Below are 23,890 nucleotides of genomic sequence, written 5' to 3' on the forward strand. Positions count from 1 at the left end.
TCAGGTTAAGCATCCTGGGCAAGAGCATCACACAGGTGATGCTGTGAGCCACTTGGTGGAAACTGAGGCTCTGAGAGGTGGAGTGAGTCGGTCATGGCCGAGGCCCATCTCCAAAACGCCGCTGGCCTCCCTTCTGCCCTTGCAGGGGCTCCAAGGGGCTCTGTCTGCCACACCCAGGTCCCACAGCAGCCATCACTCATACATCTGTCCTTATGTGGACCCAGGGCTCCTCGAGGTGGCAACCTGCCTGTCGTGTCTCCTCTGAGCTGACCTGCGGGCCAGCGGGGAGCAGACAGGACCTGGCTGGCCAGAAGTGAGGGGCGGAGTGCCTGAGGACCAAGGAGCATGGGGCTCTGGCCGGGGTGCCTCGGAGGGCTGGGTGCAGAGCAGCACCAGGAAAAATCCAGCCGGGAACTTCACGCCCTTTCTCTAAGCCGGGTCTCAAGGAAGATCCAAAGTGTGTGGGCCAAGGGCTCCGGGGTAGGGGGTGGGGGGGGTGGGGGGAGTGTAGGACTACAGTCTGGCTGTGTCCGGGAGGAAGGTGGGAGCAGCCTGGATTCCTGTCTCTGCAGCTGCCGGTGCCCAGGAAGGAGGGCGGTGGGCTGAGGGGGGTGGGGGAGGGAAGGTATCCTCGATTTCCCAAGCTCTTCTCTGACAGATCCCAAAGGTGCTGTGGCTGGAGGAGAAGGGAGCCCCCACTGCCAAGGGGGCTCTTGGCCATCAGGTCAGTGTGTGCTACGGATCTGCTGGGGCCCTGCAAGGGCCCCCCAGAGGGAGATACGGGACACTCTCTGCAGGGCTGGGGGGGCATCACTCTCCTGGGGAGGGAGGGACGGGAGAGAAGGCACTCCTGGAGCCCAGGGAGGGTGGGAGCTGGGAGAATTGTGCCCGAGCGGGGTAAGGGGTGCACAGCCCTCTTGTGCACCTCCTGTCCTCATTAGCCTGTGCCTCCCCGGCCCCACCCCCGTGGGGGTGCAGGCCACAGGACCAACAACCACCCCACAAAGCAACACACAGCAGGGTGGGGGCAGTGCAGAGAGGGGGTGGGGGCAGGGCACAGCCGGGTGGGGCAGTGTCTGCAAGGGGCCCATCGGGCCCCTGTAGCTCAATCTATAAACAAGCATAGAACAAATGCCATCTCAATGAAAGCGTCACCAAACAGCAGATTCCCAAGCCCCAGGATGGGGGTCCCAGAGCCGATGGCCCCAGCTGGGCCTGCTCCTGCACCTGTCAGGGTCCACCCCGGTTGCCGGGTCCCCCCAGCTGACCGGCACCGCCCTCTGAATGTCCACTATGGGACATGGGGAAGGCCATCCTGGGGCTGGGATGGGGCCAGGGAGGACAGAGGCCTGCTAGGCCTGGAGCCTGGAGGTGGTTCGTGGATTTCAAGGTTCCTGGCTGTGTGTGGGTCTAGGATGGATGAGGACCAGTGGGGAGAAAGGCTGGCCCAGGGAGGCCAAGGTGGGGCAGTGACACATAAGGGACTAGGGTGAGAGAGAACTTCAAGCTAGAGACGCGACATCGGGGGCAGGATGGGCAGGACTTGGTGGGAGAAGGGACCACTGGAACCCCGGAGAGAGCTGGAACCCCTCTGCTCCCATGCTTCTGTCCCACCTCCACCCCAGGATGTCAGGGGATGTCCTCAGGGTGGGTGACTTGCCAGGATGGCTCTATGTGCAAAATACCCCTAAGCCCTTAGAGGCTTCTCCCGAGCTTTCCCGAGGCCGGGACATCATTACCTGCAGTGACTCAGGTGGGGCCAGCCCGGGTGCACTGAGGCCTCAGTCGTGGTGCGGTGGGGGATGGAGGGGGGGGGTGTTGGCATTGAGCGGTATGTCCTGTGCTGACCTGACCTGAGCAGGGCACCTGATGCTGGTCTGCGGGACAGAATGGTCTGTGTGAGAAGTGAGATGTTCTCCCGGAGGATGGCACCCCCTTTCCTAGCAATGTGCCCGAGGTGGCCCCACCCCCCCCCACACACACACACCCTGGGCCCTCTCCAGGCCCCAGAGCGGTGTGGCATGACCCTCTTCACCCTCAGAAGCAGCCTGCCCAACCTGCCCAGCCCACACAGGTCAGCTGTGTGGCTCAGGGCCAGGGACACAGTCCCAGGTGGGAGGAGGGACCCATCAGGTGCCCTGCGGAGATGATAATTTTAATTAATCTGCAATATGTCATGTCTTGGACAAAGGCAGGCTTCCCAGTCAGACGGGCCTGGCTCAAATCCTGCTGTGTGGCCTCGGGCAAGTTACTGACCCTCTCTGTGCCTCTTGTCTTCAACTTTAATGTGATTTCTACGGAAGGGCCAAAGCTATAAATGTAGCGAGTGCAGGCGCCGGGAGAGTCAGTCCTCCCCCCCTCTCTCCTAGCCTGTGTCCTTGTGGCCTCTGGACAAAGCAGTCTGGCAGTCCTGTTGGGGTGGTGGGGTGGCGGTGTGGTGGGCCAGCAGAAGCACACCACGGTCAGCACTGCTTGGGGGTAGACAGAGATGGCCGAGGTGGCCACGGCTGGCCTCTGCACCTGCCAGGTGAATAGAAGGCCCTTCCAGCAGTGGCAGCCGGCTGGGAGCCTAGTCCAGGAGCACAAGGGGGGATTGCTGTGTTCTCGCTGCCGCCCTCCGCGGCACCCCTCCACCTCCCTCCCTCTCCATTACATCCTGGCCCCTCTGGGGACATTTTGGTCCCACTTCAGCAGCATGGAGGTGCTGGGTGGGCGGGACCGTGAGGTGGGCCACATCCCGGGCCCTCCGGGCCCTCGCCCAAGATACGGGGCAGAGGCTTTCTTGTGTCTCTGCAGGGAAGAGGCCAGGAAGCCCTCTCTCCCAACTCCCCACCCCTGTGTGCCTCCCTCCGAGCGTGCTCTGACCTCAGGTTCTCGGAAGAAATTTTCCAGTGAAGCCGGCTCTGTTTCCCATAGGCAGCGCACACCCGCACCGCAAGAGTGACAAGGAAACCATCCTGGTGCCGGGCAGACCTCACCATCCATCCGTCCGTCCGTCCATCTTCAACAAACACTTCCTGTGGGAGGAGCACCCCCCCCCCCCACTGCCTCCCAGTACTGACCCTGCGGCCCATCCAGGCCTCCCGGGTGGTAGTTGGACTGCCTGGTCAGAACCATCCAGAGTCCTTGCTCGTCACACCCACTCCTCCCAGGCCGCTCTCCAGGGTAGGACACACCAGGGACACCGGAGAAGCCCTGCATCACCGCATCTCTCAGAAGGTGCCGAAGGCCTAGCAGAGCAGCCAGCACAGCGGCTGGCTGCGATGGAGCTGTGGGGGGGACCCTGCTGTTGGCGCTGTGCCCTACCCACTCCTGGGGCTGCAGAGACCCGGGCAGAGGCCTGTTTGGCGGGAGTGTTAATTCCCCCACACCGCCCAACAGGACAGGCCCTGTCCAGCCTGAGCCCGTGAATTCGAGGAAAGGGACTATGCCTCTTTAGAGGCCGGGGGTCCCGGGGCGAGGTCTTCAAGCACCGGGTTACCCTCTGCCTTGACTGGACCAGTAAGACCATGGTCACTTGTCTCCAACAACCCCAGCCCCCCGCCATCCACTGCATGGAGGTCTCTGGGCTCCCCCCTTCTTACACCTCTCTAGTGAAGGCCTCTTCCTTGTAAGGGACCCAGCTGGAAGCACCCCAGAAGACCCCATCAGGCCCAGGTCACATAGCAAGAGAGCTGGAGTGGGGGTAGGGTGCAGGGGTGGCTTGAAGCCTTCCAAAGCACCCACACACCTGTGGTGGCTATGCTGGGGCACTGGGGCCGCAGAACCCCTAAATTGCGCCAGGGACTCCTGGCCCCCCAGAAGGCCTCGTTCATGCTAATGGCTTTTCAGGGGTCCTTGTGCACCAGCCCCCCCTTCTCCCGGCTGGCACGATCAGCAATGAGTTCAACGCCAGGAAAATTATTAATTTCCATCCTCAAGTTTACTTCTGGGGAAGTTTGCCAATTAACTCAGCAAGCCGAGGCGCCCAGAGTAAGAGGGACAGGCGGGCAGAGACCCAGCACAGTCCTTGTGAGGGGTGTGCGGGGAAGCCGTGTAGACTCCATGACCCTCAAGAGCTCGGAGGGCCACAGACAGAGGAATTAGGAGGCCACCCCCAGCCCCTACCCACCCATGGCTGCTAGCAAGGGGTAGGAGGGCAAGGCCGTCTGCTCTTCTAGGCCACGGTGGCTGCTAAAGCATGTGTGTGTGTATGCGCGTGTGTGCGCATGTGTGTGTTGGGGGGCAGGGATGATAGGCTGGGCCGGGAGCCCTGGCTCTCACAGTGTGCACGTGTGAACAACAAAGCTGATAGTTTAGCACTAGGTTTGGATGGCAGGAGCTGGTGGCCTTGGATCCTGTGACAACCAGGGCCAGAGTGCGCTTCGGGGTTTCAGATGTCCTGCCGGACGGTCCCCAATCCCAGTCCTACACATCCTTTCTTTCCCTCTTTTGTTCAAGGCCAAGCCCCTCCACTTCAACGCTGGGTTCCACTCCGGTAGCCTTGGCTACCATCTCTCCTGGGTCCCCAGTCACGGCTCTGGCCTTGCCCTGCAGTCTGTGTACAGGCAGGGGAGGGGGTGGAGGGGTGCAGAAGGAAGGCAAGGGGACACACCTGCTGGGGCTGTCTGGGCCCTCAGGCCTTGGCATTGCAGATAAGGCCAGCAGGAGTCAGCTGGCCCCTCCAGAGGCTTCGGAAATGGGAATGAGATCCTTCCACAAGGCCAGAGGGGGAGCTGAGCCTAGGTAGGGCTCCTGACAGTGGGGGGAGTCCCCGGCAGGCTACTTCTGGACCCGAGGAACCCACCCTGCCTCCCACGGGATGGGCAGGGGACCACTCTGCCCAAGGTCCCAGGGCCCCCGGGGGACAGTCGTGCCCAGCAAGCTTTCAGATGTCTGGCTCAAGAATGCTTCCCCAGGCCTGCTCTGCAGCGTCCAGGAGCAGAAGGGCAAGGCCTCAGGGTGACTTTTCGTTGCTTTTTTACTATTTATTATTTATTTTAAAAAAATATTTATTGGGGCGCCTGGGTGGCTCAGTCGGTTAAGCGTCCGACTTCGGCTCAGGTCACGATCTCGCGGTCCGCGGGTTCGAGCCCCGCGTCGGGCTCTGGGCTGACGGCTCAGAGCCTGGAGCCTGCTTCCGATTCTGTGTCTCCCTCTCTCTCTGCCCCTCCCCCGTTCATGCTGTGTCTCTCTGTCTGAAAAATAAATAAACGTTAAAAAAAAAAAAAATTATTTATGGGGCACCTGGGTGGCTCAGTCGGTTTAGCATCCGACTTCGGCTCAGGTCACGATGTCATGGTTCGTGGGTTCAAGCCCCGCGTCGGGCTCTGTGTGGACGGCTCGGAGCCTGGAGCCTGCTTCCGATTCTGTGTCTCCCTCTTTTTCTGTTCCTCCCCCACTCATGCTCTGTCTCTCTCTGAAAACCAAATAAACATTAAAAAAAAATTTTTTTAAAAGAAAGCTTATTTATTTTTGAGAGAGAGAGAAACAGAGCATGAGCGGGGGAGGAGCAGAGAGAGAGGGAGACACAGAATCCGAAACAGGCTCCAGGCTCTGAGCCGTCAGCACAGAGCCCGACGCGGGGCTCGAACTCACGGACCGCGAGATCATGACCTGAGCCGAAGTCGGATGCTTTAACTTAAACTGAGCCACCCAGGTGCCCCTCACCACTTTTTTTTTTTAAATGTTTATTTATTTTTGAGAGAGAGAGAGAGCAGGGGAGGGGCAGAGAGAAGAAGACACAGAATCCGAAGCAGGTTCCGGGCTCCGAGCCGTCCGCACAGAGCCCGATGCGGGGCTCGAACCCACAAGCCGTGAGATCATGACCTGAGCCGAAGTCTGACGCTTAACCGACTGAGCCACCCAGGCGTCCCCCTCACCCCTTTTTTAAAAAGGCAACCCAGAACATTCTGCCAGCCTAAGGCCGCTGCCTGCAAATGCAGCTTCCTCTGTGTCTCCTGCTGCTCCCAGCCAATTTCAGCTCCGCCATTCCTTGTCCCTCCAGTGGAGGGGCTGCTGCGGCCCCTCCGGTGATCCCCTCGCTGCCCCCATCAAACCCTAGAAGTACTTAAAAACGTAAATTAAAATAAATTGCATTTTTAAATTGTAAGTAGGGGCCATTTAATCGCTTTTATTGCATAACAACCATTAATGAAGTATAGTCCCTGCCGCCTTAATTGCCTAGAGACTAAAGTTCAATTCCTGTTGTCCACGCGGACTGGGGGTGCTGGAGGTCACGTCCACGCACCGGGCCTAACGCAAGCATAAATAAATTTATGGGCAGAACAAGAGGCTTCGGGGAAGGTCCTGGAGGCTACAGGTGGAGTCCCTGCCTCCTGAGTGATGCATCAGGGGGTCCTGGGAAGGCAGACCCTCTGTGGACAGGACAGGAGGGATGGGGGCTGAGACCTCCCCACTCTCTTTCCAGGCCAAGGAGGGCAAGAGATGGTGGTGTAAGCGCCCTGGCAGCCCCCCACACTCAGCCCCAGCGAGAGAGAAGCAGAACGGGATTGACCTGGCGGAGGCTGATACCGGAGGCCCAGATCAGCCACACACCACGAGACCAGCTGGCTAGCCTGGCCCCTCCTGGGCATGGCCACTTTCCTGGGCTTCTCCTGCCACTCTGCAGGCGGCCAGGAGGGCCAGAGCCCCCTCCGCTTCCTACACTATGCACCAAGAGGCTGCAGGGGTGAAGCCGACAGCCAGTAATGGCTGTAGTTGGCAACTGAGCTCCCCAATCTCGCTCCCCGTCCCCCAGCAGGACAGGTGAACACACAAGTGTGGTCCTCTTAAACCTTCCGTTCAACCTTGGGGTTGGGGTGCAGCCTTGGTGCCCAACTGAGAGAGGGACCAAGAGCCAGCCCTGTCCGACTCCATCCACAGCGCCCCCCGCCCCCACCCCCAGGCCCATTAATCTTTAACTGCCTCTGGGCTATCACTGACCCCGAAAGCAAACATGAACAATTCCTGGGGAGGGGACAGTCTGGTTAGGGGCCACCTGAAGTGGGCTTGGGGTAGGGGTGAGGGCCAGGTGGGAAGGCTGTACCTCGTCCCCCAGCATCTACCTCCAGGCAGCTACTTTCTCCCCAGTTTGGAGCGCTGGGGCCCCCAAGGCGATCCTAGATTTCGGAGCCAGAGCTGACGGCCCAGCAGGGGTTTCGGGCAGGGGCAGGGGAGGAGGTCTCCGCGGCAGCCTGAGGGCAAAGGCGTCCCTGGCAGAAAGCAGGGCTGGGGGCGCTTCCTCCAGAAATCCGATGGGCTATTGTTACACTTTCCGAGGCCAGGGAATTTTTCCGGGAGGTTGTGACTACCAAAAAAAAATAATAACTCCCCTCCCCCAGCATCAGGAATTCTGGAGAAAACAGCTGCAGCCGCGATCGGGCCGAGAAAAAAACCAGGTCAGGCGCCGCGAAGATCTAATTTAAGGCGCGCACCGGCACCCACACCCGCCAGCCACGCACCGGCACGCCACCGCCCTGGCGGCCGCGGTGCAGGGTTCGCGGCCCCGCGGCCCCCTAAGACCAGGGCGCGCGCCCGACTCCCGCGTCTTGTCCGGAGTCTCGGGCGAGGGCCTGTCCTGCGGGGCTGTCGCAGCGGCCGGGAGACTGGAGGGGGCGGGGGGGGGGGTGGCTAATTCGGTGTTCAACAAAGCACCCAACACATGGGGGAGGAGGAGGGGGCGGATGCCGCCGCCGCCGCCGCGGGGTAAGCAGAGCCCGACCTCAATCAGAAGTGACAGCAGAATGGGCCGCGGGCGCTGGCGGGCCAGGCCCGGGCTGGACTACCGAGACCCCGTCCGCACCTCCGTCTTCCGCGGGCCGCGCCTTTCTCCGCGGGGTGCCGAGAGCGTGGGCTCCGGCGTCGGCTTAGAGGCGGGGGCCGGCTGGGCCTGGAAAGTTCCTCGAGTTGACGCCCACTCCCCAGGGGCCGCCAGGGGTCCGGGGCGGGGGGAGGGGGGGCGCAGGGGGTTCTGGCAGCCCGGGTCGTCCGGGAGGGCGCGGAGCAGGCCCTGCGGGGGCGCAGGCGTTTCGCACACGGTAGCGAGGCCGAGCCTGCCCGGTCCCGGCTGTCCCTCCGAGGGTCCTGCGGGGGGCCGCTGTCCCGGGCAGACGCTCCGGCCCCCGCGGATGCTCCGATGGCCCGACACTCCGGGGCCAGTGCCGGGAATTCCGGCGTTTCGAAGGACGCCGAGAGCGGCCCCAAGCCTTCTCGGGGAAAGGGCACCGCGTGCGCGGTACGGGGCGGGCGGGCGGCGCGGAGCGGGGAGGCCGCGGGGGACGCGAGGCCGGCTGCTCCTCGCGCCCCCTCCCCCCCGCCGCCGGGTGTGAGTTCCTGTCTCTGGGGCAGAAATCAACACACAAATAACTCTCCGTATTTCCCAAACTGGGGGGCCGGGGTTGAGACGGAAGGATGGAGACAGGAGGGGACAGGGTCGAACTCGTGGGGTGTGTGTGTGTGTGTGTGTGTGTGTGTGTGTGTGTTTTTACTTTAAAAATTATATATTTTATGTCACAATCGCTTTTCGTTAAGACCACAAACATCCAATTTGGCTTGGCGTAATAAAATCAGCCGGAGCTCCCTTAAACGGAGCCATTCCGGAGAATTAAGTTGTGAAATCTAATCTATTATATCCATAAAGGAGAATGCTTTCATTGTAAATTCAGGTTATAAAGCAACTATACCTGGGCCGCCAGCCTCCCTTTCGGATTTGCTACTTGAAGGCTTATCAAATTACTTCAAAATGTTGGGCTACCCTCTCCATATCTCATGGCAGCAAAAATTAAATGTGGCAACATTTCTTTTAATAGTAGGAAAAGGTCAGGTACAACCGCCACAACAAGGGGGTATAATTAAAAAAAGGCTTTCCCCCCTCAACCTCTTCTCTGTGTTGGGAAGGGCGGTTTCTATTTTACCAATTAATTCGAGTTTTTAAAACCTATCTAAGCGGGCCAAGACTTCTTCCACGTTCTCTCTTGCTCCGTGGCTGGAGGCGTCTAGGGCGTAGCTGGGAGCGCACGTGGGCCCGGAAGACGAGACACCGGGACCCCCGGACCCGGTGCTGGGACCTCGTGGCTCAGCCCCAACCGACGTCCAACGTCCCCGCCCGCGGTCTGCACACCTGGGCCAGAGAAGGGCCTCGGAAGCCCCGCTCGCTCCTTCCCGCACCGGTGCGGGGACCCTCAGGCCCAGCGCGCGGTTGGTTGGTGTCCGCAGTGGCCGGGCCAGACAAAGGAGTGCTCCACGAGGGGTTAATCCGCCCCCAACCCATCTGCGTCCCCACCCCACCCCCTCCTCGGGCAGCGCGGAGCAGGGGACGTGCAGCACCCTAATAATATTTATTTGGTTGGCAAACCGGGTGGGGGGGAGTGCCGCTTTTCCTTGGACGGGGGTCCGGCGCCCCAGGCCCTCGCTGTCCAGACCACACCCTCCCCCTGCGACACCTTCATCCATTTCTGAGAATTAACTGACTTCAGGCTGGGGCAGGGAGGATCGTGCGCTGGCCACAAGTCGGGGGCCCCCAAGGAGTCTCCACCCGCGCTCTCCCGAAGAGGGGTGTTGGGGGGACGGTAAGGCGCAGATCGAGAAGCTCGAAACTCCCAGGTAACCTGAGGACGCGGCTTTCTGTCAGGCCCGCGGAGATTTACGAGGCGCCGGGCGGAGTGTCGGCCAGGCCTCGCCGGGGCGGCCAGCGCACCCCGCCTAATCTTTGACTTCCATCTAATTATTTTGTTCCTGCCACTTTCAACTCAGTGTCCAGAGGAGCAAACAAAGGGAGGATGGGGGATGGGGCCACCAGGCAGCTGCGAGGGATCGGTGGGGGTCCCCCCCCCCCCGCAGCACAGTGGGGGCCCCTCGACGCCCCAGACTCGTACCCTGCGTGGGTCCCCAGGAAGGTGAAGGATGAAGGGTGACCGTACTGGGACCGTGGGGGACTCACTCTCCGACTTGGCTCACCCTCCGCCACTGGCCTAGGGTGGGGGGCCACGACCCCTAAGCAGGGTTCCGAGCCCTGCGCAGTCCGGGGCGCATCCAGGGTGCCACCAGGCAGGGCTCCTTAGGAGGAACGCCCTTGGGCGGCGGGAGAAAGAAAAAAACAAAACAAAACAAAACCTTCCCCTAAATTGCTATGGAGGGGGTCCGGGGGCCGGTTGTGCTCAAGCGGAGGTGGTAGAGAAAGCAGAGGCAGGCCGGATTTCTCTTCTTCCCACAAGATAAAAGATCCGCCCAAGCGGGTAAGAAAGGAGTGAAAGTTGCATTTTTCATGTTTAAAAAAAAAAAATTCTAAAATGGAAAATGACTTTCGTGGTCACCACCCATAAGTCAACTAAAAACGGGGATAATTAGAGTGTGGGGAATTCGGGGGACCATAAATCTTCGGCGCCTTTTCTACTGGAATCGGGAGCCTTTATGGTTTGTTGAGTTTTATTCCCGGGCTTTGGTGGATGCGGGTCCGTGCCAGGAGCGCCACGCCGGGGCGAGAGGGGACGCGCGCGGCCAAGGGCGCCGTGAACCCGGGCTCTTCGTCCCGAGAAGGTGGAAACCGAAACCACGCACTTTGCCCAGAGGAGGGGCCTTTGCTGACCTCGGGGGGCGCCCCCCTCTCCCTCTCAGCAGTCCGGTAACCGCGACTTGAGACGGCCTGAAGGAGGGTCTCAAGAGCTAAGCTCGACTCTGGGCGGGGGGCCTCCTTTTCTTTCCAGCCCAAACTCCAGGAATCCTCGGGTGTACACCAAGACCGGGAGGTGAGGCGTTTTTGTTGTTGTTTTTTATAGCGTGCCCATTCGAACCGCCACCTCTTTCGCCTCGGCCCTTTGTTCTAATTTATGGTGGGGGGAGCCGGAGAAAAGAGCACAGCATCATCCCATCCGCGTTAACCATTAAATCTCTCCATTTTCAGTCTTCCCCCAAACGGCAAGGAATACACTTCACTCCATGGGGGATTTTCCCCCACCGGGTAGAGGCCGAATTTCCAATTTCCCACGTATAACTACAGTCTCCAAACAAAAACACCCCAACCAACTATCACCTAAAGCCCCATCAATCAGGTGGGTAAGTGGGGAGGAAGAGGTGCATTCTCTTCCTTAAAGTGTCCCCAAATAAAAGCGCGCTCTTTCCTTCAACTCTCTCCAACCCTCCCTCCCCTTTGTTGTAAAGACTCAGTCCCATTCTAACAGGGGCGGGGGGGGGGGGGTGCTACAGGTTCACATTCAGAAGAGCTTTCCCCCCCAGACGATTCTCGGAGGACTTCTTTTGTTTGACGTGGGCATGGGGGAGGGGAAGGAGCCCGCCCCAGGCCGGCTACCGGGCCTCCTCTATTACCACCCCCCCCCAACCAAAAAAATAACTCCAAAGCCCAAGGGTCTCCCCTAACTGGCAAGTCCGGGGCTCCTGGGGCCAGGAGGGGCTCAGTACGAAACGAGGGGAGCTGCCCGCCCAGCATGGGGCCGAGATTGGGTCTCTCCATTCCGAGCTTCCTCCAACCCTCCCCCAAACTGAGCACCGCGGCTCTAAAAAGAATCCGGGTTTTCCGGGGGATAAGGGTTAAGAGACGGCAGGAAACAAAGCCCCGTCGCCCCAGCTCTGGGGCCGACGCAGGGCTCGTGGTCTCTTCGGTGAATTAAACGGAACCTGGAAAAAAGACACTTTTTTCCAAAAAGGCACTAGCTCCCGGCCCCGAGGTGGAGCGGAAGACTGTCCACCGGCAGGGACTGCAGGCGCAATCCGGGTCGGCATCCACCCCGCGTTTAGCGGCGCTCCCTGAACACTGCAGAAAGACACGCTTGCAGCGAAAGGCTCTTACACACCAACCGGGTTTTTATTCGTTCTCTACCCGGGTGCGCTCTGGGCGCGCGGGAAACAAGGAAACGCACGTACCTGGCGGCGCTCCGAGGGCGGCCTCGCGGGCCCTCCGTTGGCTAGGGGGCCCCCAGAAGCCACTCCCCGCCCGGCCGGTCGCCCCACGGCCCGTCCCTCCCTCCCCGGCGACGCACCCCGCCGAGTCAACTCTCCAGGAAGCGCCAGGAGCTTCCTGTCCGAGCGCCGCGTCCAGCTTCCAGTGCCAGGGCCCGCGCCTCCTCTCAGTGCGCCGTCCCTGCAGAGGATCACCGCAGTCCGGCAGGCCGGAAAGGAGGCGCCGAGCCCGGGGAGAGGCGCGTCCCGCCGCTGGGCAGGGGGTCTCGCCGCACGTCCTACCCCCGGCCTGGGCGCATCCTTCTCGGCCGGGGCTCCGCGTTCCCGCGTTCCCAGCCGAGCGGCGGAGACGGACGCGGAGCCCTCGGGGAAGACCAGGAGGCGGCAGCGGCCGCGGTCCGGGCAGGAGCCCCGGAGCGGGAGGGGTGCTGGGCGGAGGGGCGGGCGGAGGGGCGGGCGGGCGCCCCGCGCCCCGCGGCCGCCGCCCTCCGGGGCGCCCCGCCCCGCCCCCGCCCCGCCTCCGCACAGGAGTCCTCCCCCTGCACTGCCCGCGCTCCCCCCGAAGCGCTCCAGCCGCCTTCCCTCTACCTCCCCTTCCGCGCCGCGCCCCCCTGCCGCGCCCGGCCCAATCACCGCCCGCCGCCGCCGCTCCCTTTGTCTGGGCCGCGGGCTCGGACCAATGGCATTGCGCGGACACGCGGGCGGTGCGCCTCTGGACCAATGGGCTGGTCGGACGGGCCGCGTGGGGCGGCGCCGGGCGCCGGGCCCCGGGTGTTCGTGCGCGGCCGCGCGGCGTCTGGCGGGCCCGCGCCCGCGGCCCAGACGTAGGCTCGGAGACAAGGGACTTGCGGCTGCAACCCGTAGGGCTGTCTCCCTTCTCGGAGTCGCCTCCGCTGCGCGTCCAAGCGCCCCGCGGTGCGCAGGGGCCGACGACACTTCACGCGGGCCCGGGAGCCCGAGGCCCCAGGGGACTGGGGCCAGAACAGCTCTGGGCCTGCAGCCCCATGCGCTCCGCGCGCCCAGGGCCGCGTGCGTCTCTCTGAGGACTTGCAGAGAAATGCAGCGCTCTGGGAGGGAACGAGGGCGCCCCGAGGGAGGTGCTGTGTCCCTTGGGGCGGGATTGGGGCCCAGGAGCCAGTTCTGGCCGCACTCCTTGCCTAGCGGCTCTAAGGACCACCCGGAATAAAGAGTGGCTCCCTGTCCCCCTGGGCTGGGTCATATTGAGGGGGAAATCTCAGGACGCCAAGAGCTGGCACCCAGGGCCTCTCAGATCTGAAGTCTACACAGCCAGGGCTGCATGCCTGATGCGCTCTGTCTCCTCCGGGCAGGTGGGGTTCTTCCAGCTGCTAGAGAAGTGGGTCGAGGGAAGGCCTCTGCCTGTGCCCTCATCCAAGCCCTGTGGGGGTGAGAAAGGCTCTGACCCCTTTATAGTGTCCTTGTTGCCTCCTCACGGAAGGAGGAAGTGACAAAGCCTCTCCAGGATGCCGCAGTGCTCGTTCTGGTCTCCTTTTCCCAAGGGAGACACGCAAAAAGCAGGTTGGCGTCTTCGTGGAGGACTTCTCTCCACCCGGATCCTGTATCTTCTGTAAAAGTAGCAAACATAATTAGTTTTCCCTCGGTGAGGGGAGATGACCACAACACATGGTCCTGGGCCTCAGAGAGGCTTCCAGACTTGCCTTGGTTTCCAAATCTCAGCTCAAAATGAAATCACAAATAAGCCAAAATAGAATCCTGAGCACAGCAGCCTGGGGGGGGGGGGGGGCGGTCACCCTGAAAGCATTGAGGTAGAGATTGGGAATGTCCCGCTCCGTAGGATGGGGACCCTCCCCGGGGGAGTGGAACACGAGTAAGGTGCTGCTTGGCAGAGGGACCGGCCAGGTCACAAACGTCCCAGGACTTGTTGGGTTTGGCCTGAGCATTCTCAGTCGCCACATGACTGGAGCTCATGTCACCAACGTCACCATGCGACTCCATTTCTAAGGCCACAAGACCGTGATCTCTAAGGCTCCATTTTGGGGTTCCCCGCTGCAGATCGAGGGGATCCCGAGGCAGGCCCAAGAAGGCCGGCAGCAGACCTCTCTGGCCCAGGCCCTGTTGCTGCCCACAGATTCCATCAACTTGTCCTTGGACATTCTGCTCCCAGGGACTAAACATCCAAGTCTTGAGAACTGAATGGGTTTAGATGCCACAGAGACTGAATAAAGATGATGGCCTAGATGCTTCTTAGTAGTCTCCCTAGGCTCACCTTCAATGCCTGGAAATGACAGAAATTTTAAAAATCTCTTATAACCAGAAGAACAAGAGGAGGGAGTGTCCTCAGTGGGCCAGAAATCCCCAGGGGTTCTGGGGAGATGGGCTGGGGGTGTTGCTCTGGCCCAAGGGAGGAAGCCAAGCCCAAAGCACACAGGCAGCCAGTGCTGGCAGGTGAAGGTGGCTCAGAGGCAGCAGCTGAGGGGGCCAAGGGCAGCTGTAGGGGTGCCCTGGAGGGGCATCGGACAGAGGAGAGACGCTATTGGTGACTAATGCCTGGAAGGAGCCGAGGTCCCGTGTCCCCTGAGCGGTCACTGATGTCCTCGGCAGCCTGCTGGACCCTCCGAGTAGCAAGGGGCCACCAACAACGTGCTGATGGACAAACAGAAAACGTGGCGAATGAAGAGCACAAACCGGCAGTCGCCAGCCCCGTGGGAAGTAGCAAACACCACAGACGAGGTCACGCGTGAAGGGGGCTGGGGCTGCAGCTGTCCACCGAGGTCAGGCACCCCTTCCTCCAAGCTCGGGCTACACTCCCTTTCCCAAATTCCTCAGCAAGTGGGTGTGGCCAGGAGACCCACCCTCTCCAGTGGAACTTGAGCAGAGGTGACAGGTGCCACTCCCACAACCGGCCACAACCCCCTCCTGGGGTCCTAAATTGTAACAACCCCCAGGGACCGGAAGGGACCGGGAGACTGCGAGTGGCCATCAGTCTGGGGCTGTGAACGCAGGCAAGCATTAAGGCCACCGCCATACGGGAGGCTTTTCTGTGGCTTCTCCAGAAGGAAGCTTCTCTTCTGTGCGTGTGGTCACACCAGGATCTGTACACTTCCCGTGGCTCCTGTGCGTTCCCTGTGCACTTCCAGGGTGACTGAACTGCCCGTGATCCCCGTTTCTTCACTGCCCTGCACCAGAATTCCACATCTGCCTCCGCGCCCCGGCCTCTGGGTGAGTGGGATATACTCCCCACCTCGACTTGGGACTTGGCAGTGTGACTCCTTTGGCCAACAGGTGTTTGGCAGGTGCGAAGTGAGCGGGGGCTCCGAATGCAGTGGCACGGTCGGCCTTGTTCAGCAGAAGACGGCCCGTGACAGAGTGAAGGGCAGACTGCCGTGCGCCGACGGGAAGCTCCTGGTCCAAGGAGCACGAGGGAAGCCCGGAGCAGGCCTGGACCCGCCCCGCAGCGGCCCTTGGCTCCGTGAGAGTGGGCATCAGTGATTGTCGCTTTGCCATGGAACTTTGGAGTGGTTTGTTATGCAGCATTGCCGTGGCAACAGCTGACTAACACGCCAGTCCTAACTAATACAGAAATGGGTGCCCAGGGAGCGGGTGTGACAAAGCCTTAAAATATGTGCTGTTGGCTTCGTGGCTGGCTCGTGGACGATAGGGAAACGGACATGGGGAGCCGGAATTAATAACACTCTTCCCTCGTTATGTCGCAGCAACATTCGGAAAACCGGGGCCGTGATACACAAGGGCCCGGGCGCGAGTGCGTGCTGGCAGGTCCCGGCTGCTTCACCGTGACGTTACCAGAAAGCGAGGGCCAGCTTGCACTCAGAGAGGCCTGGAGACCCGGGACCCACACGTTGGAAGAGCCAAGTGCTTATTCCTCAAACGGTGGGAGAGCCGACTGATGTCGCCCAGGGCCCTCCCGTGAAGACAGTTCAGCCAAAAGGCAGTGCGGGGCGGGGGTGGGGGGCGGCAGTGAAGATCTGATGAAAGACCAGATTGGAGGGGCGGGGGACAGATCGCTGGACAGCTAGTCTGGCAAATGGACCGGGAGGATGCAGAGCCGGACCCGGTGGGAGGTCGCACGTATTCGAGAGACTTGGGCTTTGGGCTGGGCCATCTCCCTCCAGACGAGGTGCTTTTCACCCTGGGGGCGGGGCGCGAAACCCGGTGCTCACGGACCTCCGGAGCCCAGAGGGCGGACTGCGGGTGTCTCAGCCGTCCACCAGTGCGCCCCTGGCTGCACTACATTTCCCGGGTTCCCTTGCAATTGGTGTGACCAGGTAACTGGTCCTGTCCGACAGCACGTGGGAGAAGCAAACGAGTGCCAGCTTCAGACTAGCACCGAGCCTCTCGGGAGCCACGTTTCCCTGATTCCCCTGCCCGTGGCTGGAGCGGGGACAGGCGCGGCAACCGTGGAAGCCACGGGTTGTAGGTAGGGCTTCCCGCCTCCAGTTGGAACACTTGCCCTGGGCAGGTGAGAGACAGCGACGCTTGTGCTAACACGAGAAGAAGCAAGAGTTTCCGGAACACAAAGAACGTTTAAAACAGCATGGGGGGTGGGGGTGGGGGTGGGGGGCAGCGCCTGGGTGGCTCAGTCGGTGGAGCATGTGACTCTTGATCTGAGGGTTGCGGGTTCGAGCCTCACCTTGGGTGTAGAGATTACTTAAAAATAAAATCTTTTAAAAAAATAAATAAAAAATAAAAATAAAAATAAAATCTTTAAAAAATAAAAATAAAACAGCCTCAGTAATACTATCAGAGAGAAAAGAGAGTTTATCTTTTAAAAACAGCATCTGGGGAAGCAAAGGCTCAGATGATTTTTGCTTTTTTTCAAAAAATAATTTTATGTATCATACACATTTTTATAAGAATTTATTATTTACATATTAAGAGGAAAGACAACGGCAAAACTCTGTTGTGAAAGAAAATGAAAATGAGGGGCGCCTGGGTGGCTCAGTCGGTTGAGCGTCCGACTTCAGCTCAGGTCATGATCTCGCGGTTTGTGAGTTCGAGCCCCGTGTCGGGCCCTGTGCTGACAGCACGGAGCCTGGAGCCTGCTTCAAATTCTGTGTCTCCCTCTCTCTGCCCCTCCCCTGCTCATGCTTGCTCGCTCTCTCTCTCTCTCTCTCTCTCTCTCAAAAATAAATAGACTTAAAATTTTTTTAAAGAAAAATGAGTTTAAAAAGATACTTTCCAGAAGTCAACTCTCTTGGGATATAAAAAATTTGGACATTGAAATAACAGATACTTAAAAAAAAATACTCAGAGGCGCCCAGCCAGCTCTATCGGTGAAGCAAGCAACTCTTGGTCTCAGGGTGGTGAGTTCGAGCCCCATGTCCGGCGTAGAGATTACTTAAAAAAAAATAGGGGGAAAATACTCAATAGGTGGGCCAAGAAATTGAATAGAATCAGTTGAGTCTGGAACGGGTGAGCTGGAAAGTCAAGCTGAGGAATTCTCTAGAACGCAGGGTAAAAGATAAAAAGTTATAACGTAGGAAGAAAACTTAAGCATGAAAAATAATTCCACAGTTTTCTACATCCAGTTATTTAAAAGGAATTCCAAAGGACAGAGACTAGAAGGGGAGCTCGACTTCAACAAAGAATACAGGAAAACCACCCTGGACTGAAGAAAACCCGTGACAGGACTTTGGAACATGGACAAAGGGGGCAAATAAAAGCTCCCAGTGGGAAAAAAAAAACATGTTACTTCCAAAAAAAGAAAGAAAAGGATAAGCCTGATGTCAGACATCAGCAACTTTGGATTCCAAACAATCCAGGGGCACCTTCACAGTTTGGAGGGGAAATTATTTGAGCCTATGATTCTCTGCCAGGCCCAACAGCCATTCAGCTGGGAGGAAAAACAAACACTTTTTTGGGTCATGCCAAGTGTTCAGAGAGTTTATTTCCAACAAATACTATCTGACATAATTGCTAGATTATATGCTCTAGCAAAACGAAAAATGAATCCAAGAGGAAGACATGGCCTTCAGGAGTCAGTGAAACTATTTTTACCGGGGAACTCAGGCCGGAAAATACTCTCAACAGTCTGGGGGGAAAATCCAGATGAGCTCATCCTGAGCAGGGCGGGGAGAGGAGGCGGGAAATAAAACTGCCAAATGTGTCTTATTTGGGGGACAACCGGAATACTGATTAATTCTCCACATGGCTAGGGAAAGGGGAGTTCAGATGTGCACGCTAAAAATTTTAAGTCACCACTAGGCAAACAGAAATATGGTGCCAACCTTTCAAACCATTAGAAGAAAACACTGGAACGAAGACAAGGTTGGAATCGAACAGGAACAGGAAGTGAGGCCAGGACGGGGATAGCGAGGGCAGGAAACAGGCAAAGGAGAACCTAACCCTAACTCACAGGACTAGGTTTCCGTGTGCTGATAATCACAATAAATGCTAACGAGTCAAATTTTATGCATTCAAAGGCAGAGACACTGCGATAAGTCGAAGTTCGAAATCCAGACCTGTGCTGTGAGGGAGGCTGACCCCACACCGACCTGGGCCCGTGGAGGCTCCCGGACAGAGTCAGAGGGCCCAGGAGCCTGGACGGGAGTGCACCACAATGCCTTTCTTTGCTCTCATTCCCAACTGCAACTCGGCGTTTCCGTGGGTGATGAAAGTGGACTTCGCTGGAATGACATTTACTCTCAAAGCACACTGCAATTACCACAGATGTCTTGAAATACTGCTTCTGTTCGTCAACACCTTCCAAATTTTGGTAGCTATTTAATGTGTTAATGAAGATGCTCAAATAGCGCATATCAATTTTGATGACATATTAACATACATGTGAACCATACGTACAGAAATCATACAGACTTTGATGATTGTATTTCAACATAATTGGTTTTCTGTATTTTGTTTATTTATTTATGTATTTGTTCATTTTAATTTTTTTAATGTTGATTTCTTTTTGAGAGAGAGAGAGACAGAGTGTGAGCGGGGGAGGGGCAGAGAGAGAGGGAGACACAGAATCCAAAATGGGCTCCAAGCTCCGAGCCGTCAGCACAGAGCCCCACGCGGGGCTCGAACTCACGAACTGTGAGATCATGACCTGAGCCGAAGTCGGATGCTCAACCGACTGAGGCACCCAGGCGCCCCCGTTATGTTAAAACCTGTACGTTAAAACCTGATTCAGAGAAGGGGTCCACAGACCACCAGGTGCCAAGAAGAGCCCAGGCCGATCTCGGGGACTTTGCTGCTGGAGCCGGATCCGGGCGGGGTGGGCGTAGGTCCGGTTGTGCACGACGCATGCAAACGGACATGTGCTGCCGGACTCCAGGACAGGCGGAGTGCTCTCTGAGGAGGTGCTCCGTTCTCCCCCTGCATCCTGCCCAGCCGGGGTGGGGAGCCTGCATCCAGCAGCCACCTCGCCCAGCCTGGGGGCAGACCCGGCCCTTCCGCATCTCTCCTGTGAGTCCCGGCATGTGCCCCCAGGTCTGGGAGACGCGGAGCCACCCCAGTCGCCAACCCTGGTGCTTGCCCACCTCCGTCGTGCGAGACGTTAAGCGGCGTCGTTGACGCCAGCGTGAGGCCAAGTTACCGCCCCCTGCACGGCCGCCCGGGAGAGAGCACTGCGCAAGGCCAGAAAAGGGCGGCAGGCCCGGGGCAGCAGGCAGACGTGTGGCTCGGTGAGCTGGTTGTTGGCGCGCTCGTTGCGCGACGGTCTGTAATGCAGCCGCTGACACAGGCGTGTTTTTGCACGTGCGTCTTGTGCTGCAGTCCAACGTTTCAAAATGCTGTGTCGGTGGTCACGGTTGCAAGGCATTGTGGGAGTTCTTCGCGTCACTGAATCGCTGATTGACACGATGAAGGCTCTACGTACGTTTTCCTGCAAGCAAAAGAAAGGAAAATTCATGCGATTACGGAAAACATGCGAAATCAAATGCTCCCCAAAAGGGACGGATGTAGGGGCGCCTGGGTGGCTCAGTCGGTTAAGCGTCCGACTCTTGATTTCGGCTCAGGGTGTGATGTCGTGGTTTGTGGGTCCCGGCCCCGCGTTGAGCTGTGTGCGGACGGCAGGGAGCCTGCTTGGGATTCTCTCTCTCTCCCCTTCTCTCTCTGCCCCTCCCCTGCTCACGCTCTCTTTCTCAAAATGAATAGCTAGACTATAAAAAAAGGAACAAATGTAGTAATCTTAATGACAAATTGAATTCAAGGCCAAAGGCATGTAAAGAGACCCCCAAAAGTCCACTGTATTTCACTTCCAGTCGTCACGGAGGTTTGTCAATTGTATCTGCACTTGGTAGGTGTTCAGTTGCAAATAACAGAAAACTTAACAGATAGTGACCCGCACAAGCACATTCTGGCCTTTGGCGGCGATTGGCTTGTGTCCTCGGGGTTGTGGTGCCTCTAGTCACATCCTGTTTCCAAAAATGAGGAAGGGGGAAGGGCCGAGAAGTAGAGCTTGGTCTCCACGAAGCTTCCTTTTATTTTTAGGAGGGGAAGTCCTCAGAGGTGGCTGCCCACATCTTCTTAGCCAGGACCGGGTCCCGTGGACACCCCTGTCTCCGAGGGGGACAGAGGCTGCCCCTTTGATTGTGAACTGGTGTGGAGCAACCAGCATCTCTTCAAAACAGAGAGAGGAAAAAAGTATAGAGCGCGCAAACCCGCACACCGTAGAAGGTCTCAGCCCATCAGTTTCAGAAACCGAGAGACCCGGCGAACAAAAGACAATGAAGGAAATGACAGCTTTGAAAAACACAACTAACAGATGCGATCCGACAGATCTCTGTGATAGTACTTGGTGATCAACAAACAGAGGTTCTGTTATTTTCACACATATGGACCAGTCACAAAAAGTGGTCCATTTATTGGGCCACAAAAGATTCGGGCCGGCTCAGTGGGCGGAGCTTGGGGCTCTTGATGTCGGGGTTGTGAGTTCGAGCCCCACGTTGGGTGTGGAGCCTACTTATTGAAAAAGACAGAAAGGAAGAAAGAAATCGAATAGATTAACAGAGCAGAGATCATGAAGCTCGCATCCTTGACTACAAGGAAATCATTTAGAAATTAAGAGGAAGAAGGTTAAATAAAAATTAGTCACTTGGATGTTTAAGGACATCCTTCTGAGTAATTCTTGGCTAAGGAAGGAAATCAGAGCACCAATCATAAACTCTTTACAAATGAGGAAGCGATGAGAATACCGTACTCAAAACCTGTGGGCCACCCCAAAGGAATAATTGAAAATGTGTACCCTTACGTCCTAGAAGGCAAGAAAGATTGAAAAGGAACAAATTCAGTTTTTAACCAGAGAAATGTATAAAAAGCAACAAAGAAACTTCGACATTTTAGTCAGTTCATAAAAGAACACAGGAGGTTGAGGGGCACCTGGGTGGCTCAGTCGGTTGAGCGTCCAACTTCGGCTCAGGTCATGATCTCACAGCTTGTGAGTTCGAGCCCTGCATCGGGCTCTGTGTGGACATTCCAGAGCCTGGAACTTGCTTCAGATACTGTGTCTCCCCCCTCTCTGCCCCTTCCCTGCTCACACTCTGTCTCTCTCTGTCTCTCGACAATAAATAAATGTTAAAAAAAAAAAAAAAAGAACGCAGGAGGTTGAAACAGATTTCCGTTGGTTTTTCCGCTTTGGTTTGTAGAAGAGTCGGGCAGAGTCCTACCTTCTGCGCTTGGAGGGGTCTCCATATCTGCTCCGTGAGAATGTGGCTGCACGCGCCTGAAGGCCGTCTGGGCCTGGAGCCATTTTTACGGATAGATTCGTCCATCTTGCCAACTTCTGATGGTTATTTCTACTTCTTCTTGAGTCAGTTTTACTTTTTTTCCCCTAGAAAATAATCCAGATTGTTTTTTGTTTTGTGGGTGCTGAGGTGTACCACGCATTCTCATAATAAAAACGAACGAACAAACCCACACCACTCTGCATTTGTGTGTCTCATCCCTTTTCTTATTCCGTGTGTGTGTGTGTTCTTTGCTGTGTCCTGTGACCCATCTTTCCCCACTGGCTTTTCTCCAGTGTATAAACGCGCTCAAGTTTCTCTCACCCTAAAAGCAAACAGCACCATCATCAACAACAAAACAACCCCAAACACCTCCTTGTACACTGACTTTCCCTTGGCTTATGCTCTGTCCCCCTCCGGCTCTCCTCGGCAAAACATCTGGAAAGACTAGTGACTCAGGGCTTCTGTTTTAGTTTGTTTTTATCCCGATCCATTGGAACCAATACCTCTGTAAAATATAATAAATTTGAATTACTAGAAAAATGAGGGGCGCCTGGGTGGCTCAGTCGGTTAAGCGTCCGACTTCGGCTCAGGTCACGATCTCGCGGTTCGTGGGTTCTAGCCCTGCGTCGGGCTCTGTGCTGACAGCTCAGAGCCTGAAGCCTGCTTCGGATTCTGTGTCCCCCTCTCTCTCTGTCCCCACCCTGCTCATGCTCTGTCTCTCTTTCTTAAAAATAAACAAAAAACAACAACAACAAAAAAGGAAAAGGAAACAAAAACCCCTAAGACATCCACAGTGCGGGTCCTAACTTTGTGTTGTCAGATTCCACAGGTCCGAATTACCCTGTCAGCTTGCCATCAAAGTTGCTAAATGCTCACTCCGGGCCCCCGTGCCCCTCAGCCGGGCCTGGTGTGCGGCCCCTCGAGGGCGGGGCCCGGCTGCCACCCTCCCACGGCCTCCAGCGGCTCCCTGCGACTCCTCAGCCCTTCCCTCCCTGGGCGCTTCCTTCACCACCTCCTGGTGCCTTTTCTTCACTGAAATTGCTCTCCGGTCTCTCCTCCTCCTTCCGCTTCTTGTCCTTCTTGGCTCCTTCTTTCTCCCCCACCCTTCGAAACACCGCACCCTGCCCCCTCTTGGCCTTCTGCATGCTCTCTCTGGAGAATCACACCGTGGGCTGGACCTCCCTCGCCTGAGTGCTGAGAACATCCAGATTCTTTTCTTTTTTTTTTTTTTTTTTTTAACTTTTTTTTTTTTAATTTTTTTTTTTAACATTTATTTATTTTTGAGACAGAGAGAGACAGAGCATGAACAGGGGAGGGTCAGAGAGAGGGAGACACAGAATCGGAAGCAGGCTCCAGGCTCCGAGCTGTCGGCACAGAGCCCGACGCGGGGCTCGAACCCACGGACCGTGAGATGGTGACCTGAGCCGAAGTCGGAGGCTTAACCGACTGAGCCACCCAGGCGCCCCAGAGAATGTCCAGATTCTTGCCCCAGTCGCCCCCCTGTGCCCCCCCCACCCCCGTCTGCTGGTCACCTCCTCTTTGGCGTTCACAGCTCCTCCTGGTCAGCACCCTTGCATCGGTTAGGGTTCCTGGAGCGACATGGGTTGGCTCACGGATGGGGGCAGAGCCGCGTCCCCAAGCGCCCCACGGGACAAAAGTGTCTGGGGTCTGGGCTGGGAAGACAGCTGGCGGTGACTTAAATGGCCGGGGGCCTGGAATCCTCTGGAAACACCCGCGCTCCTCTTTCTGGTGGTTGATTCCAGCTGTCGGTCTCTCCGGTGTCTCTCCTGGTGGCTTGGGCCACACGACCTGGCAGCCTGGGTACCATGTTTTCTGCAGCACAGCTCGGGCCTCCAAAGGCCCGCACACCAAGAGAACCGGGTCGAAGCTGCGGGTCTTTTCGGACGCAGCCAAGCCAGGGAGCAGGACCAGCCCCGATCTGACGGGGCTGGGGGGACGCAGTGCAAAGTGTATCAAGCTATCTGCAAGCATCTTTTTTTTTTTTCAAACTACCGCACGAAGGAATTGTCACATAAGCTTCTGTCGCTGCCCAAGTGGAAATTCCGGGGAGGGAGAGTCTAACTGCTGAGACGCCTGTTCCGGTGCAGAAGAATCCCCAGGAGAGTCTGTTTCAAATTCAGATCGCTGCCCGGGAAATTTGGTCTCTTCGTTCAGGGCGGGGCCGGGAAGCTCACACAATAGGCTCCGCCAGTGATTCTGAGGCAGGATCCCCCGGAGAAACTCACTTCCGAAGACATCAGAGTGAGTTTCTCCTGGTTTTTCCAAATCCTGAGTGTGAGCGGCCAAGGTCACCACTCCTGCCCTGAGTC

Source organism: Panthera leo, chromosome E1 (assembly GCF_018350215.1).
Source record: "Panthera leo isolate Ple1 chromosome E1, P.leo_Ple1_pat1.1, whole genome shotgun sequence".
Taxonomy (NCBI): domain Eukaryota; kingdom Metazoa; phylum Chordata; class Mammalia; order Carnivora; family Felidae; genus Panthera; species Panthera leo.